This window comes from Scyliorhinus torazame, chromosome 7 (assembly GCF_047496885.1).
Source record: "Scyliorhinus torazame isolate Kashiwa2021f chromosome 7, sScyTor2.1, whole genome shotgun sequence".
NCBI classification, from domain to species: Eukaryota; Metazoa; Chordata; class Chondrichthyes; order Carcharhiniformes; family Scyliorhinidae; genus Scyliorhinus; species Scyliorhinus torazame.
The window spans coordinates 274,895,638-274,911,039 of NC_092713.1; the positions used below are offsets into that span (position 1 = coordinate 274,895,638).

Consider the following 15,402-nt stretch of genomic DNA (forward strand, 5'->3'; position numbering starts at 1 on the left):
CACAACGCAAGTACATAAGCACCAGAATCGGATGAAGCATACAAGGGTGTAGTGTTAATGAGCTCAGTCCATAAGAGGGGCGTTTAGGAGTCTGGTGTCAGCGGGGAAAAAGCTGTTTTTGAGTCTGTTCATGCGTGTTCTCAGACTTCTGTATCTCCTGCCCGATGGAAGAAGTTGGAAGAGTGAGTTGGAAGGGTGGGAGGGGTCTTTGATTATGCTGCCCGCTTTCCCAAGGCAGCGGGAGGTGTAGATGGAGTCAATAGATGGGAGGCAGGTTAGTGTGATGGACTGGGCTGTGTTCACGACTCTCTGAAATTTCTTACGGCCCTGGGCCAAGCAGTTGCAATATCAGGCTGTGATGCAGCCAGATAGGATACTTCCTGTGGTGCATCTGTAAAAGTTGGTGAGAGTTAATGTGGACATGCCGAGTTTCCTTTGTTTCCTGAGGACGTATAGGTTGCTGTTGTGCTTTCTTGGTGGTAGCGCAACGTGGGTAGACCAGGACAGATCTTTGGAGATGTGTACCCCTAGGAATTTGAAACTGCTATCTCCACCTCGGCCCCGTTGATGCTGATAGGGGTGTGTACAGTACTTTGCTTCCTGAAGTCAATGACCAGCTCTTTAATTTTGCTGGCATTGAGGGAGAGATTGTTGTCACTGCACCACCCGGTTCTCTATCTCTCTCCTGTATCCTGACTCGTCATTATTCGAGATCCGGCCAACTATGGTCGTATCATCAGCAAACTTGTAGATGGAGTTGGAACCAAATTTCGCCACGCAGTCATGTGTGGACAGGTGGTAGAGTAGGGGGCTAAGTACGCAGCCTTGCGGGGCCCCGGTATTGAAGACTATTGGGGAGGAGGTGTTCTTGTTTATTGTTACTGATTGTGGTCTGTGGGTCAGAAAGTCGAGGATCCAGTTGCAGAGTGAGGAGCCAAGTCCTAGGTTTTGGAGCTTTGATATTAACATGGCTGGGATTATGGTGTTGAAGGCGGAGTTGTTGTCAATAAATAAGAGTCTGATGTAGGAGTCTTTGTGGTCGAGATGCTCTAGGGATGAGTGTAGGGCCAGGGAAATGGTGTGTGCTGTGGGCCGGTTGTGGTGGTTTGCAAATTGCAGTGGATCAAGGCGTTTTGGGAGTATGGAGGTGATGCGTTTCATGACCAACCTCTCAAAGCACTTCATTACGACTGAAGTCAGGGCCACTGGTCGGTAGTCATTGAGGCACGTTGCCTGGTTCTTCTTTGGCACCGGTATGATGGTGGTCTTCTTGTAGCAGGTGGGGACCTGGGAGTTTAGTAGGGACATGTTAAAGATGTCCGCAAACACATCTGCCAGCTGGTCCACGCAGGCTCTGAGTGCACGACCAGGGATCCCATCCGGGCCCGTTGCCTTCCGAGGGTTCACTTTCAGGAAGGCTGATCTGACTTCAGAAGCTGCGATGGTGGGTCTGGGTGAGTTATGGGCTGCTGGGCACTCGACAGCGGATTGTTGGTTTCCTGCTCGAACCGAGCATAGGATGCATTGAGCTCATCGGGGAGGGGTGTGCTGCTGCCGAAGATACTGCTTGGCTCCGCTTTGGAGCCCGTTATGTTGATTAGGCCTTGCCACAACTGCCGAGAGTTTGTCTATGACTCTAGCTTGGTTTGATATTCTCTCTTGGCATCTCGGATGGCTTTGCGGAGATCGTTGTGCACATTTTGTTGCAGATGGACACAGGCTGCTTCAGTGGTGTTTCTTTTATCACAATCCAGGTGACACAGAGCCACCCTTCCTAAATCTAGCTTTTGGATCCAGAATTTTAGTTAAATAGTTGTTTGCAAATCTCCAGCTAAAATAGTGGGATTTGAATACTTGTCTCTGGATCAAAATTCCTGGTCTCTGGACCAGTAATTAATAAAGCCAAGATGCTGCATACTCTACATATCTATGGTATAATGTCACTGTCATTGCAAGTTCAGAAAGGAAGACTGTCACAAGATGGCTTAAATAACCAGTGCAGGCCAACCTTCTGTACAGGAGAGACATTCAGATCTGCAGGGAAAGAGTGACGTACGATCAATTACACAAAGACGAGAGTTGGATGCAATCGAAGTTTTATTACACTAAGATGTGTGGCCTCCTACAGCAGCTGGCAAAATGGCTGCTGTACGAGGCGCACACATATTTATACCCCGCCTACTGGGCTGAGCCAGCAGGCAGGGAACTACTCCCGTACCTGTAGTACAGGGCCTTACCGTAAAGCACCTACATCGACATCCTCTATATACAATATATACATCAGTGGTGACTACTACATTCACCCCCTGTTAAAATTGAGTCTGGCAGGGTTGGTGGAGAACTATACACAGGTAGACGTTTTAAAGTACAGAGAGAAAAAAAAATTGAGTCCAGCGGGGTGAAGGGGAAAATTATATACAGAATGATGATGTTTTAAAAGTCCAGGTCATGTTACAGATTCAGTCGGTCCGGAGCCTTGATCTGCCGTTGGGAGCGCCGCAGTGCTGGCGCCGACTCCGGTGTCGGTCTGGTCTTCGGTGGCTCCGGGAGCGTGTCGAAGTCCTCTTCATCTCCGGGTGTGGGCAGGAGGAGGACGGATTGTCCTGGGGCGGAGGTTGCGGCTGGGTGCGCCGGGGGAGGGGGGGGGGGGTGGCGCCGGGCCGGGGGGGTGGGTGAGTGTGCGTAACCAGCTGGGGCCAGGTCCCTGAGGAAGACTGTATCTTGGCAGCCATCTGGTTACGCTACGTAGGCGTACTGTGGGTTGGTGTGGAGTAGCTGTACCCACTCAACCAACGGGTCCGCCTTGTGGAGTCGTACGTGTTTATGGAGGAGTACGGGTCCTGGAGCTGCAAGCCAAGTTGGGAGCGACACCCCGGAGGTGGACTTCCTAGGGAAGGCAAAGAGACGTTCATGGGGTGTTTCATGAGTCGCAGTGTACAGGAGTGAGCAAATGGAGTGCAGGGCGTCGGGGAGGACCTCCTGCCAGCGGGAAGCAGTGAGATTTCTGGACCGTAGGGCCAGCTGGACGGCCCTGTAGAGCATCCCATTCTCCCTCTCCACCTACAAACAAAGAAAATTTCAGCACAGGAACAGGCCCTTCGGACCTCCCAGCCTGCGCCGATCCAGATCCTTTATCTAAACCTGTCGCCTATTTTCCAAGGATCTACTTCCCTCTATTCCCCGCCCATTCGTATATCTGTCCAGATGCATCTTAAATGATGCTATCGTGCCTGCCTCTACCACCTCCACTGGCAAAGCGTTCCAGGCACCCACCACCCTCTGCGTAAAAACTTTCCACGCACATCTCCCTTAAACTTTCCCCCTCTCATCTTGAAATCATGACCCCCTTGTAATTGACACCCCCACTCTTGGAAAAAGCTTGTTGCTATCCACCCTGTCCATACCTCTCATAATTTTGTAGACCTCAATCAGGTCCCCCCTCAACCTCCGTCTTTCCAACGAAAACAATCCTAATCTACTCAACCGTTCTTCATAGCTAGCACCCTCCATACCAGGCAACATCCTGGTGAACCTCCTCTGCACCCTCTCTAAAGCATCCACATCCTTCTGGTAATGTGGCGACCAGAACTGCACGCAGTATTCCAAATGTGGCCTAACCAAAGTCCTATACAACTGTAACATGACCTGCCGACTCTTGTACTCAATACCCCGTCCGATGAACGCAAGCATGCTGTATGCCTTCTTGACCACTCTATCGACCTGTGTTGCCGCTTTCAGGGTACAATGGACCTGAACTCCCAGATCTCTCTGTACATCAATTTTCCCCAGGACTCTTCCATTGACCATATAGTCTGCTCTTGAATTAGATCTTCCAAAATGCATCACCTCGCATTTGCCTGGATTGAACTCCATCTGCCATTTCTCTGCCCAACTCTCCAATCTATCTACATTTTGCTGTATTCTCTGACAGTCCTCCTCGCTATCTGCAACTCCACCAATCTTAGTATCATCTGCAAACTTGCTAATCAGACCACCTATACCTTCGTCCAGATCATTTATGTATATCACAAACAACAGTGGTCCGAGAACGGATCCCTGTGGAACACCACTAGCCACCCTTCTCCATTTTGAGACACTCCCTTCCACCACTACTCTCCGTCTCCTGTTGCCCAGCCAGTTCTTTATCCATCTAGCTAGTACACCCTGAACCCCATGCGACTTCACTTTTTCCATCAACCTACCACGGGAAACTTTATCAAACGCCTTACTGAAGTCCATGTATATGACATCTACAGCCCATCCCTCATCAATTAACTTTCTCACTTCCTCAAAGAATTCCGTTAGGTTTGTAAGACATGACCTTCCCTGCATAAAATCATGCTGCCTATCACTGATAAGTCTATTTTCTTCCAAATGTGAATAGATCCTATCCCTCAGTATCTTCTCCAACAGTTTGCCTACTACTGACGTCAAGCTCACAGGTTTATAGGGCGCAATTCTCCCATCGGGGTTCTAAGTGCCGGCGCCGGAGTGAAAACCGGAGTGTTTCACTCCAGCGTCGGAGCCCGCTCCCAGCCCCCTATTCTCCCGCCCCTAGGGGGCTAGGAGCGGCGTTGTGTCTGGCCCCGTAAATGACGTCACCTGCGCATGCACGGTTGCCGTCCTCCCCGAGGCCGCCCCGCAAGAAGATGTCGAATGGTTCTTGCGGGGCGGCGGAGGAAAGGAGCTCCTCCTTCAGAGCGAGTGGGCACCGATCGCGGCCCAGGCCCCATTTGAGGCCCCCCCCCCGGTGCAGGAACCCCGATAGGCTGCCCCCCCCAGCGTTCCCACGCTGTTCCCGCCGGCAGAGACCAGGTGTGGACGGCGCCGGCGGGAACCCGACCTATTGGGCAGGCCGCTCGGCCCACCCGGGCCGGATAATCGCCCCTCGCCCGTTGCAAACGGCGAGCGGCGATTCTCCCAGCGTGATTCTCGCAGCGCCAGTCTGGGGGTGTGGGAGAATCGTGTGCAGGCATCGGGGCGGCGTGGCGGGACAAGCGTGGCTCCCCAGCGATTCTCCCACCCGGTGTGGGGGAGGGGAGAATTCCGCCTATAATTCCCTGGATTATCCCTGCTACCCTTCTTAAAGGGTATCTCCACATCACCCTTCTTAAACAAAGGGGCAACATTAGCAATTTTCCAGTCCTCCGGGACCTCACCCGTGCTCAAGGATGCTGCAAAGATATCTGTTAAGGCCCCAGCTATTTCGTCCCTCGCTTCCTTCAGAAACCTGGGATAGATCCCATCTGGACCTGGGGACCTGTCCACCTTAATGCCTTTTAGAATACCCAAAACTTCCCCCTTCCTTATGCCAACTTGACCGAGAGTATTTAAACATCCATCCCTAACCTCAACATCCGTCATGTCCCTCTCCTTGGTGAATACCGATGCAAAGTACTCATTAAGAATCTCACCCATTTCCTCTGACTCCACGCATAAATTCTCTCTTTTGTCTTTGAGTGAGCCAATCCTTTCTCTAGTTCCCCTTTTCCCTGGGGGTTGTAGCTGGTCGTGCTGCTTGAGGCGATATCCCTGTTGAGCAGGAACCGATGCAGCTCATCGCTCATGAATGAGGATCCCCGGTCGCTGTGGACGTAGACGGGGAAGCCGAACAGAGCGAAGATGGTGTTGAGAGCTTTGATGACGTGGCAGATGCCATGTTGGGGCATGGGATGGCGAAGGGGAATCTGGAATATTCATCGACCACACCGAGGAATTACGTGTTACTGTTGGTGGAGGGCAGGAGCCCTTTGAAGCCCACGCTGAGGCACTCAAAGTTGCGGGAGGCCTTCACCAGGCGCGCACAGTCTGGCCAGTTGAAGTGCAGTTTGCACTCCGCGCAGACCTGGCAGTCTCTGGTGATACCCCTGACTTCCTCGATGGAGTAGGGCAGATTGCGGGCCTTGATGAAATGGTAAAAACGTGTGACCCCCCGGGTGACAGAGGTTGTCTTGCAGAGTCCGGAGTCGGTCCATCTGTGCGCTGGCAAATGTACCTCGGGATAGGGCATCGGGGGGCTCGTTGAGCTTACCGGGGCGATACAAAATCTCGTAGTTGTAGGTGGAGAGCTCGATCCTCCACCAAGGTTTTATCGTTTTTGATCTTGCCCCGCTGTGTGTTATTGAACATAAAGGCAACTGACCGTTGGTCAGTGAGGAGAGTGAATCTCCTGCCGCCAGGTAATGCCTCCAATGCCGCACAGCTTCAACGATGGCTTGGGCCTCTTTCTCGACGGAGGAATGCCGAATTTCGGAGGCATGTAGGGTTCATGAAAAAAACGCCATGGGCCTGCCTGCCTGGTTGAGGATGGTGGCTAGAGCGACGTCTGTTGCATCACTCTCGACTTGGAATGGTAACATCTCATCGACCGCTTGCATCGCGGCCTTGGCGATGTCGGTGTTGATACGGTTGAAGGCCTGGTGAGCCTCGGCCGTTAAGGGAAAAAGAGTGGATTGAATGAGTGGGCGGGCCTTGTCCGCATAGTTTGGGATCCACTGGGCATAATAAGAAAATAATCCCAGGCATCATTTGAGGGCCTTGGGGCAGGGGGAGTTCCATGAGGGGGCGCATGCGGTCAGGATCGGCCCCAGAACTCTGTTCTGGACCACATAGCCGAGGATGGCTAAGCGGTTTGTGCTGAACATGCACTTCTCCTTGTTATAGGTGAGGTTTAGGAGAGTGGCGGTGCGGAGAAATTTGGCAAGGTTGGCGTCATGGTCCTGCTGATCGTGGCTGCAGATGGTGACATTGTCCAGGTACGGGAAAGTGGCCCGCAGCCCGTACCGGTCAACCGTTCGGTCCATTTCCCGTTGGAAAACCGAGACCCCGTTGGTGACCCTAAGAAAGTGGTAAAGCCGGCCATCTGCCACGGAGGCAGTGTATGGGCGGTCCGCTGGTGGTAGGCGGATTTCAAGTCCACAGTTGAGAAGACCCGGTACTGCGCAATCTGATTGACCATATCAAATATGCGTGGGAGGGGGTACACGTCGAGTTGCGTGTACCGATTGATGGTCTGGCTGTAGTCCACGACCATCCTGTGTTTCCCCCCAGTTTTCACAACTACCACAGCCTCTCCAGAGGCTGTTTCTGGCCTCGATGATGCCTTCCCGAAGCAGTCGCTGGACCTCGGACCTGATGAAGGTCCTGTCCTGGGCGCTGTACCGTCAGCTCCTGGTGGCGACAGGTTTGCAATCCGGGGTTAAGTTTGCAAATAGGGAAGGTGGGTTGAAATTTAGGGTCGCGAGGCCGCATACAGTAAGGGGTGGTAGGGGCCCGCTGAATTTCAGTGTTAGGCTCTGGAGGTTGCACTGGAAGTCCAGGCCGAGTATCAGGACAGCGCAGAGGTTGGGAAGGATGTAGAGGCGAAAGCTGCTGAACTCCACCTCCTGGACAGTGAGAGTGGCGATGCAGTACCCCCAGATCGCCACAGAGTGGGACCCGGAGGCCAGGGAGATTCTCTGGTTAGCGGGGTGTACCGCGAGGGAGCAGCACCTTACCTTATCGGGTGAATGAAGCTCTCGGTGCTCTCAGAGTCCAGCAGTCAGTAGATCTCGTGCCCATCGATCTTCATGTTGGTGGAAGCCGTTGCCAGGTTGTATGGGCGAGATTGGTCAATCGTGACCGAGGCGAGACGCAGCTGGTCGTCGGCGGTTGCGGGTGGCACGCGGCCAGATGAGGTGCCTGGGGGGGTGGGGCATCGGTCCTAGTAAGATGGCGGCGACCACGGGCCGCACGTATCGTGGGGAAAATGATATGCCGGCGCCGGACGATCCTGGGGAGAACAAGATGGCGGTGCCCACGGGCTGGGGGTTGAACAAGATGGCGGCGGCCACGGGCCGGCGTCGGCCACGGGCTGCAGGTGGTCCGGGGAGGGGAAGATGGCGGCGCCCACTGGCCGCACGTGGGGGGAGCTGGAACAATAGCGGTGACTGAGCGGGCCTGGCACACCACAGCGAAGTGCCCCTTCTTGCCATAGGTCTCGCAAAGGGTGCTCCAGGCTGGGCAGCGCTGTCAGGGGTGTTTGGACTGCCCAGAGGTAACATTTGGGGCCCCCGGGGTTTGGTTGGCTGCCGTGCGGCACAGGCATGGGTCTGGCTGAGGGCGGTCGCTGGTGGGGTTCACGATGGGGCGGCCGTCTGCGGAGTACACGATGCACAGGAGGGGTGGGCCACGCGGTCGGGGGCGTAGGCCTGGATGTTGCGCAAAGCGACCGTATCCGAGAGCGCTAGATCTTTGGTTTCGGCGAGGTCGAGCGTGGCCCCTTCTAAGAGGCGTGGTGGATGTAATCGGACCCTATCCCCGTAACAAGAGCGTCTCTCATGAGCAAGTTCGAGTGTTCCGTGGCCGAGACAGCCTGACAGTCACAGTCTCTAACTAGGGGAATCAGGGCACGCCAGAAATATTCTACTGACTCACCAGGAAGTTGATGACGAGTGGAGACGAGGTGCCTGGTGTAGAGCGTGTTAGTCCGCTGAGCATAGTTTTCCTTCAGTAGCGCCATGGCATCTGCGTAGGTCGGCGCATCCTGGATAAGTGGAAAGACATTGGAGCTCAGCCGCGTGTAAAGGATCTGAAGCTTCTGAGCTTCCGGAATTGGGTCTGGTGCAGACCCGATGTACGCTTCAAAACAGGCTAGCCAATGTTCAAAGTCCTTTTTGGCGTTGTCTGATTGCGGATGCAGCTGCAGGCGATCCGGCTTGATGCGGAGGTCCATCTTCTGAAAACTTAGTGTAATAAATTGATGCACGATAAATTACATAAAGACGAGAGTTGGATGCAATCGAGGCTTTATTACACTAAGATGTGTGGCCTCCTACAGCAGCTGGAGAAATGGCTGCTGAACGAGGAGCACACATATTCATACTCCGCCTACTGGGAGGAGCCTGTAGTACTGGGCCTTACCGTAAAGCACCTACACCGACATCCTCTATATACAATTATACATCAGTGGTGACTACCACAAAGAGCAAACCAGTTATCAGTAAAACGTCATGCAGTAATAAGTTTTTGCTACACTGTGACCCCATTTAAATTAGTCACACTAATGAAATTTGGCAGGTCAGGGCGGCGGTGGGAGAAGGTGGGGCGGGCAGGGGGGTGGGGGGAGAGGAGGTTGTTGGGAGGTGGTGGTGGTTTTGGCGGAGAAGAGTTGTTTAGAGGGGTGGGGAGGGGCTATAAGTTGAAATGACAAGGGTACAGGTGCAAGTGAAAATCTCAGAAACCTGCCATTTGCACGTTTTGCTGCTGTCAGCAATCACTTCTTTCACTCAGCCATACCCTACACAAAAAATGTGCGCATTAACAGGGCTTCACTGCAGATCCCAGTACTTTCTAATCTGTGTGTCTGTTCTACAGCAACCATTGCTGCCTCAGAGTTCATGAATTCAAATGCTCATTCTGTGACTTCATTGGGGCTCATGGTCCATAGTTTGGACTCTTTAGAACGATGGTATCATTCAAATTTATTTGATAAGCAAGTCTGATGATGTTTCTTTGCCAGGGGGCAGGTGGAATTCAACATAGACAAGTGTGAGGTAATGGCTACCATTTTGTGGGCCGATTTGCCATGGGTGTAAAATCCGTTATGGTCGTCATAACGGGATTTGCGGTGACGAGATCCCAGTTTGTGGTCCCACCTGCCGCTGGTGATGTGATCAGATTCAAGCCCAGCCAGGCTTAATGTCATTCCTTCCAAGGTGTCAGGTGCCCTCTCCACCACCTCCCATTGAGTATTTCCAGTTCAGCGGAAATCACTATTGCTTTCGAAAAACGGAAACCAGTTGTGATGTCCATGCCAGGGGCTTGGAGGTGAGTATAGCCCCGAGTGGTGAGAGTATTTGTTGGGCAATGGACCGGCACAGCCCTGTCACTTTGGCAGTGCTAGGGGCGGGGCCTGTAGGGAACCCCATGGTGGTGGGGGGGAGGGGGGGGGGGGGGGGGAATGATGCCTCGCTGCCAATGATGAGGGAGGGTGAATGATGCCCCAATGCCAGCGCTGATGCCGGGGATGGGGTCATCGGGTCACCTTGATGCCTGCGTGGCGTGGGGAGAGTGACCTGAACATTAAGTGGTGGAGCGGAGATTGACCCTCTGTCTTCCAGGATTGGGGGTGTTGCCCTTGTCTGCTGGGGATCTCAGTGTCCATTGGGTGTGGGGAGGAGGGGGCCTTTACTTTTATTGTCAGATTGCGGCATCCTTCAGAAATGGCGCCCCAATTTCCGTGGAGCCGGGTTTGCCAGCTCAATCAGGCCCTGCCCCACTAGAGTGACAGCGCCAAACACAGCCCGGCTTTTTTTGCAAAGTTTCAGAAGATCTGGAATGAAAACCTGGCTGTGTTTCTGGGGAGAAATACATCAGTTTTCAGTCAGCACCTGACACGTCGCTATTTTTTAGGAAAGTTCCACCCAATATCTTATGGGAGGAAGAGTCAAGTGTTGTAAAATATCTGGAAGGGATAGAAGTATGTCATCACCAGAAGGCAAGTGGGTCATCTGATCCATCCTTAATTTCATTTGGCCTTAAAGCAGACCACACCAGGCACAACCCTGCTGCTGATGCCTTCAAGCACTTTATCCATTTATATATGTTCTCATGTGCTGAGTTTCAATAAATGAACTCACATCATGTTACCTAATCCCTTATGAGTCATTGGTGCCAAAATATAATTTTTAAAAAGACATGGTGCACAGCGGTGGACAAACAGCATGGCAGCAAAAGTGGTACAGCCTGGTGACCAGCCTTAGATCGTGCAACATGGCATGACCTACCCATAACACTTTATTCAGACTGCAACAAAGCTGCAGTGTCGGAGAGCATTGAAATCGCATCACGGTGACTGCACAGAAAAGTTTTGAAGACACAGCCCAGAATAATGATCAAAGAGAAGGAGCATAATTAGGCCGATCGAGTCTTTTCCGCCATTCAATGAGATCATGACTGATCTGATATGATAATCCTCAACTCCACTTTCCCGCTTTGTACCCATAACCCTTGATTCTCTTACTGAATAAGAATCTGTCTATCCCAGCCTTGAACGTTCTTAACCACCAAACCTCGACAGCTCTCTGCAGTAAAGAATTCTGTAGATTCATTAAACTCTGAGAGAAGAAATTCCTCCTCATCTCTGTCTTTTATTGGCCTACTCTAAGATTATGCCCTCTGGCCCTAGACTCTCCCACAAGGGGCAACAACCTCTCAACATCCAGACTGTCAAGCCCACGGAGAATCCTTTCTATCTCAATAAGGTTGCCTCTCACTCTTCTAAACTCCAATGAGTACACGCCCAACTTACTGAACCTCTCCTCATTAGAAAATCCCTCCATACCCGGGATAAACCTAGTGAACCTTCCCTGGACAGCCTCCAATACCAGTATATCTTTCCTTAGAAAAGGGAACCCGTATTCCAGTTGTGGTCCACCTAGTGCCTTGTATAGTTTTAGCAAGACTTCCGGATTTTAAAACTTTCATTTCCCTTAAATAAAGGCCAACATTGAATTTGTCTTCCAATTACATGCTGAACTTGCATGCTGACTTTTTGTGATTTATGCACAGGGACCCTAAATCCCTCTTGTGCTGCAGTCTTTCTCCATTGAAATAATATTCAGCTCCTTTATTATTCCTACCAAAGTGCATAACTTCACATTGTCCTACATTATATTTTTGCCCACTCATCTAATCTGTCTCTCTCCCTCTGTAGACTCTTTGTGTTATCCTCCTCCACTTCTGCCCCTTGTTTATTTAGGATTTTTGGAATGTTATTAATGGTTTCCAATGTGATGTAGGAGGAAAAGCAGCTTCACAAAGACTGAAACTCCCTCCTGTGCCCAACACCTTTGCTCTGTCTGGACCTGTAAAGACTTAATTACCTGCAGAGACTCACATTCAAAGTATCGTCTTGCATCTTTGACTTTGTCTACATATATGCTTCTGGAACCCACCTCTTCATTCACCTGAGGAAGGAGCAGTGCTCTGAAAGCTAGTGATTCGAAACAAACCTGTTGGACTTTAACCTGGTGTTGTAAGACTTCTTATTGTTCTCACCCCAGTCCAACACCAGCATCTCCACCTCAGTTAACCATGGTTGACGTATCCGCTTCCTAGAATCCTTCTTCCTCTCTGGGATATATCATTGTTGTGTATCGTGAACTATTTTCACAAATGTCTGTCATTGCTGATCAACCACATTTCCTGCTAAATTCCTTTCCCAGTCCACTCCAGCCAACTTTGCCCTCATTCCTTTGTAATTACTCTTATTAAAGTTTAGCACAATTGAAATGAAATGAAATGAAATGAAAATCGCTTATTGGCACAAATAGGCTTCAAATGAAGTTACTGTGAAAAGCCCCTAGTCGCCACATTCCGGCGCCTGTTCGGGGAGGCTGGTACGGGAATTGAACCGTGCTGACCACCTGCCTTGGTCTGCTTTCAAAGCCAGCGATTTAGCCCTGTGCTAAACCAGCCCCTGCTTCTGACCCAACCTTCTCACTCTGAAATTTAATGCTAAATTCTACCATGTTATAGTCACTGTTTCCAAGGGGATCTTTTAATTGAGATTGTTTATGAAACATGCCTCATTACATATTACCAGATGCTAAATAGCCTGATCCCTAATTGGATCCATAACATGTTGTTCAAGGAAACCATCCTGAATACATTCTTCCTCCTGGCTCCCTCCGCCAATTTGATTTCCCCAATCCACAATAAAATTCAAGTCACCCATGATTAAAGTACTGCCTTATTTACATGCCTTCATTATCTCTTTATTTGTTCTCCATCCTATAGTATAGCTACTTTTAGGAGGCCTATAGACTACTCTGACCAGTATCATGTTCCCCTTGTTATTTATTACCTCCATCCATATGGATTCTGATCTGAGGTAATTTCTTGCTAGTGTACTACCCCACCATCCTTTCCTTCCTGCTGTCCTTACGGAAAGTCATATACCCCTGAATATTTAGTTCCCAGTTTCGATCCACTTGTAAGCATGTCTCTGTAATGACTATAAAATCATACCCATTATTGTCAATATGTGCCGCTTTTTCATTTATTTCGTGCCAAATATCACACGCATTTAAGTAAAGAGCCGTTAATTTTTCCTTGTTACCATTTCCCCCCCCTTTTTGAATGTATTTGTTGCTTTTTGTTGTGTTTTTACACGTGTCCTTCCTGTCACACTCTGGGTATCATTACCTAAATAGCTGCCTTGCAATGCTGTCTTTGCCTTCTCCAGAACGATCACTGGCACCATTGCACCCCCCCCCCCCCCCCACCCCGCCCTCTATTCTCTCCTTCCCTAGTTCTGCAGTTTCCAAGACCACTGGTTTCAGCACAGCACAGATGTAGGTCTTCCCAATGGTACAGCACCCACTTTCCCTCGTACTGATGCCAGTACCCCACAAACCGAAGCCCACTCCCCCACACCAGTCTTTGAGACACAGATTCATCTCTCTAATTTTATGTATCCTATGCCAATTTGTACATGGCTCAGATAATAATCTAGGATTATAACCTTGGAGATTCTGTTGTTTAATCTAGTGCCTCGCTCCTCAAACTCTCTACGCAGAAACTCTTTTCTTTGTTCTACCGATGTCGTTGGTACCTGTATGAACCATGACAATGGGAGCCTCCCCCTCCCACAGCAAGTTAATCTTCAGCCTGGAACAGGTGTCCTGAACCCTGGCACTGGGTATGCAACAGAGCCATCTTGCTCCTTGCGACAGAGAACAGTGTCAATCTCCCTCAATATACTGTCCCCTCCTACCACTACATTCTTATGTGCTTCCCCCACTTGAATGGCTATTTGTACCACAGTGCCATGGTCAGTCAGCTCATTCACCCTATAACCCCATCTCTCATCAGACAAGCTGAAAGAAACTCAAACCTGTTGGAAAATTGCTGAGGCTGACACTCCCGCCCTCTGGGTCCCCTTAACTGCTTCCGCTGTAGTCATACTATCCCTGTCCTTGACCACTTTACAAACCGGAAGACTCTATCTTAAGGGATGTGAGCCTTCCTGAAACAAAGTGTCCTGTTAACTCTCACCCTCCCCGATGTGTTGCAGTGTCCACAGCTCAACCTCCAGTTCAGTGACTCTGAGCTGAAGCTCCTCAAGCTGCAGACACTGCATACATGCCTGCCATGGATAACACCAGAATCCATGAGCTTCCATGTGCTGCGGCCTTAACACATCACCTGTCCTGTCGTATTTGTGATCTTTAACTAATGACTTCATTATTTTATTCAATTGATCTCATGACAAACTGCAGGACAAATTTAAACATTCGGAAAATAGACCTTAACCACTTACCAGATATTCACTAGATGCTCACCAACACATCACCTCTTTCCCTGTTGAACCCCAGAAACCAGTTCCTACAGGGTGAAAAAGTTAGAAAAGCAAAGGAATGCCATCCTCCCCTCCTCACCAAACTCCCTCTTCTCACCAAACTCCCTTTACTTAGCAAACTCACTCTCTCAGCAAACTCCCTCTTCTAGGCAAACTCCATCTTCTCAGCAAAACTCCCTCTTCTCACCAAAACTCCCTCTTCTCACCAAAACTCCCTCTTCTCACCAAAACTCCCTCTTCTCACCAAAACTCCCTCTTCTCACCAAAACTCCCTCTTCTCAGCAAAGCTCCCTCTTCTCAGCAAACTCCCTCTTCTCAGCAAACTCCCTCTTCTCAGCAAACTCCCTCTTCTCAGCAAACTCCCTCTTCTCAGCAAACTCCCTCTTCTCAGCAAACTCCCTCTTCTCAGCAAACTCCCTCTTCTCAGCAAACTCCCTCTTCTCAGCAAACTCCCTCTTCTCAGCAAACTCCCTCTTCTCACCAAACACCCTCTTCTCACCAAACTCCCTCTTCTCACCAAACTCCCTCTTCTCACAAAACTCCCTCTTCTCACAAAACTCCCTCTTCTCACAAAACACCCTCTTCTCACAAAACACCCTCTTCTCACAAAACTCCCTCTTCTCAGCAAACTCCTTCTTCTCACCAAAACTCCCTTTTCTCAGCAAACTCCCTCTTCTCAGCAAACTCCGTCTTCTCAGCAAACTCCCTCTTCTCAGCAAACTCCCTCTTCTCAGCAAACTCCCTCTTCTCAGCAAACTCCCTCTTCTCAGCAAACTCCCTCTTCTCAGCAAACTCCCTCTTCTCAGCAAACTCCCTCTTCTCCCTCTTCTCACCAAACACCCTCTTCTCACCAAACTCCCTCTTCTCAGCAAACTCCCTCTTCTCACAAAACTCCCTCTTCTCACAAAACTCCCTCTTCTCACAAAACACCCTCTTCTCACAAAACACCCTCTTCTCACAAAACTCCCTCTTCTCAGCAAACTCCTTCTTCTCACCAAAACTCCCTCTTCTCAGCAAACTCCCTCTTCTCAGCAAACTCCCTCTTCTCAGCAAACTCC

At 50.4% G+C, this 15,402-nt stretch overlaps 1 protein-coding gene across 1 annotated transcript in view; it reads right to left on the reverse strand.

Annotated features, from left to right (window-relative positions):
* Positions 1-15,402, reverse strand: part of LOC140427050 (organic cation/carnitine transporter 2-like) — a 196,339-nt gene that overhangs the window by 53,367 nt on the left and 127,570 nt on the right. The gene's annotated exons all lie outside the window — the stretch shown is intronic.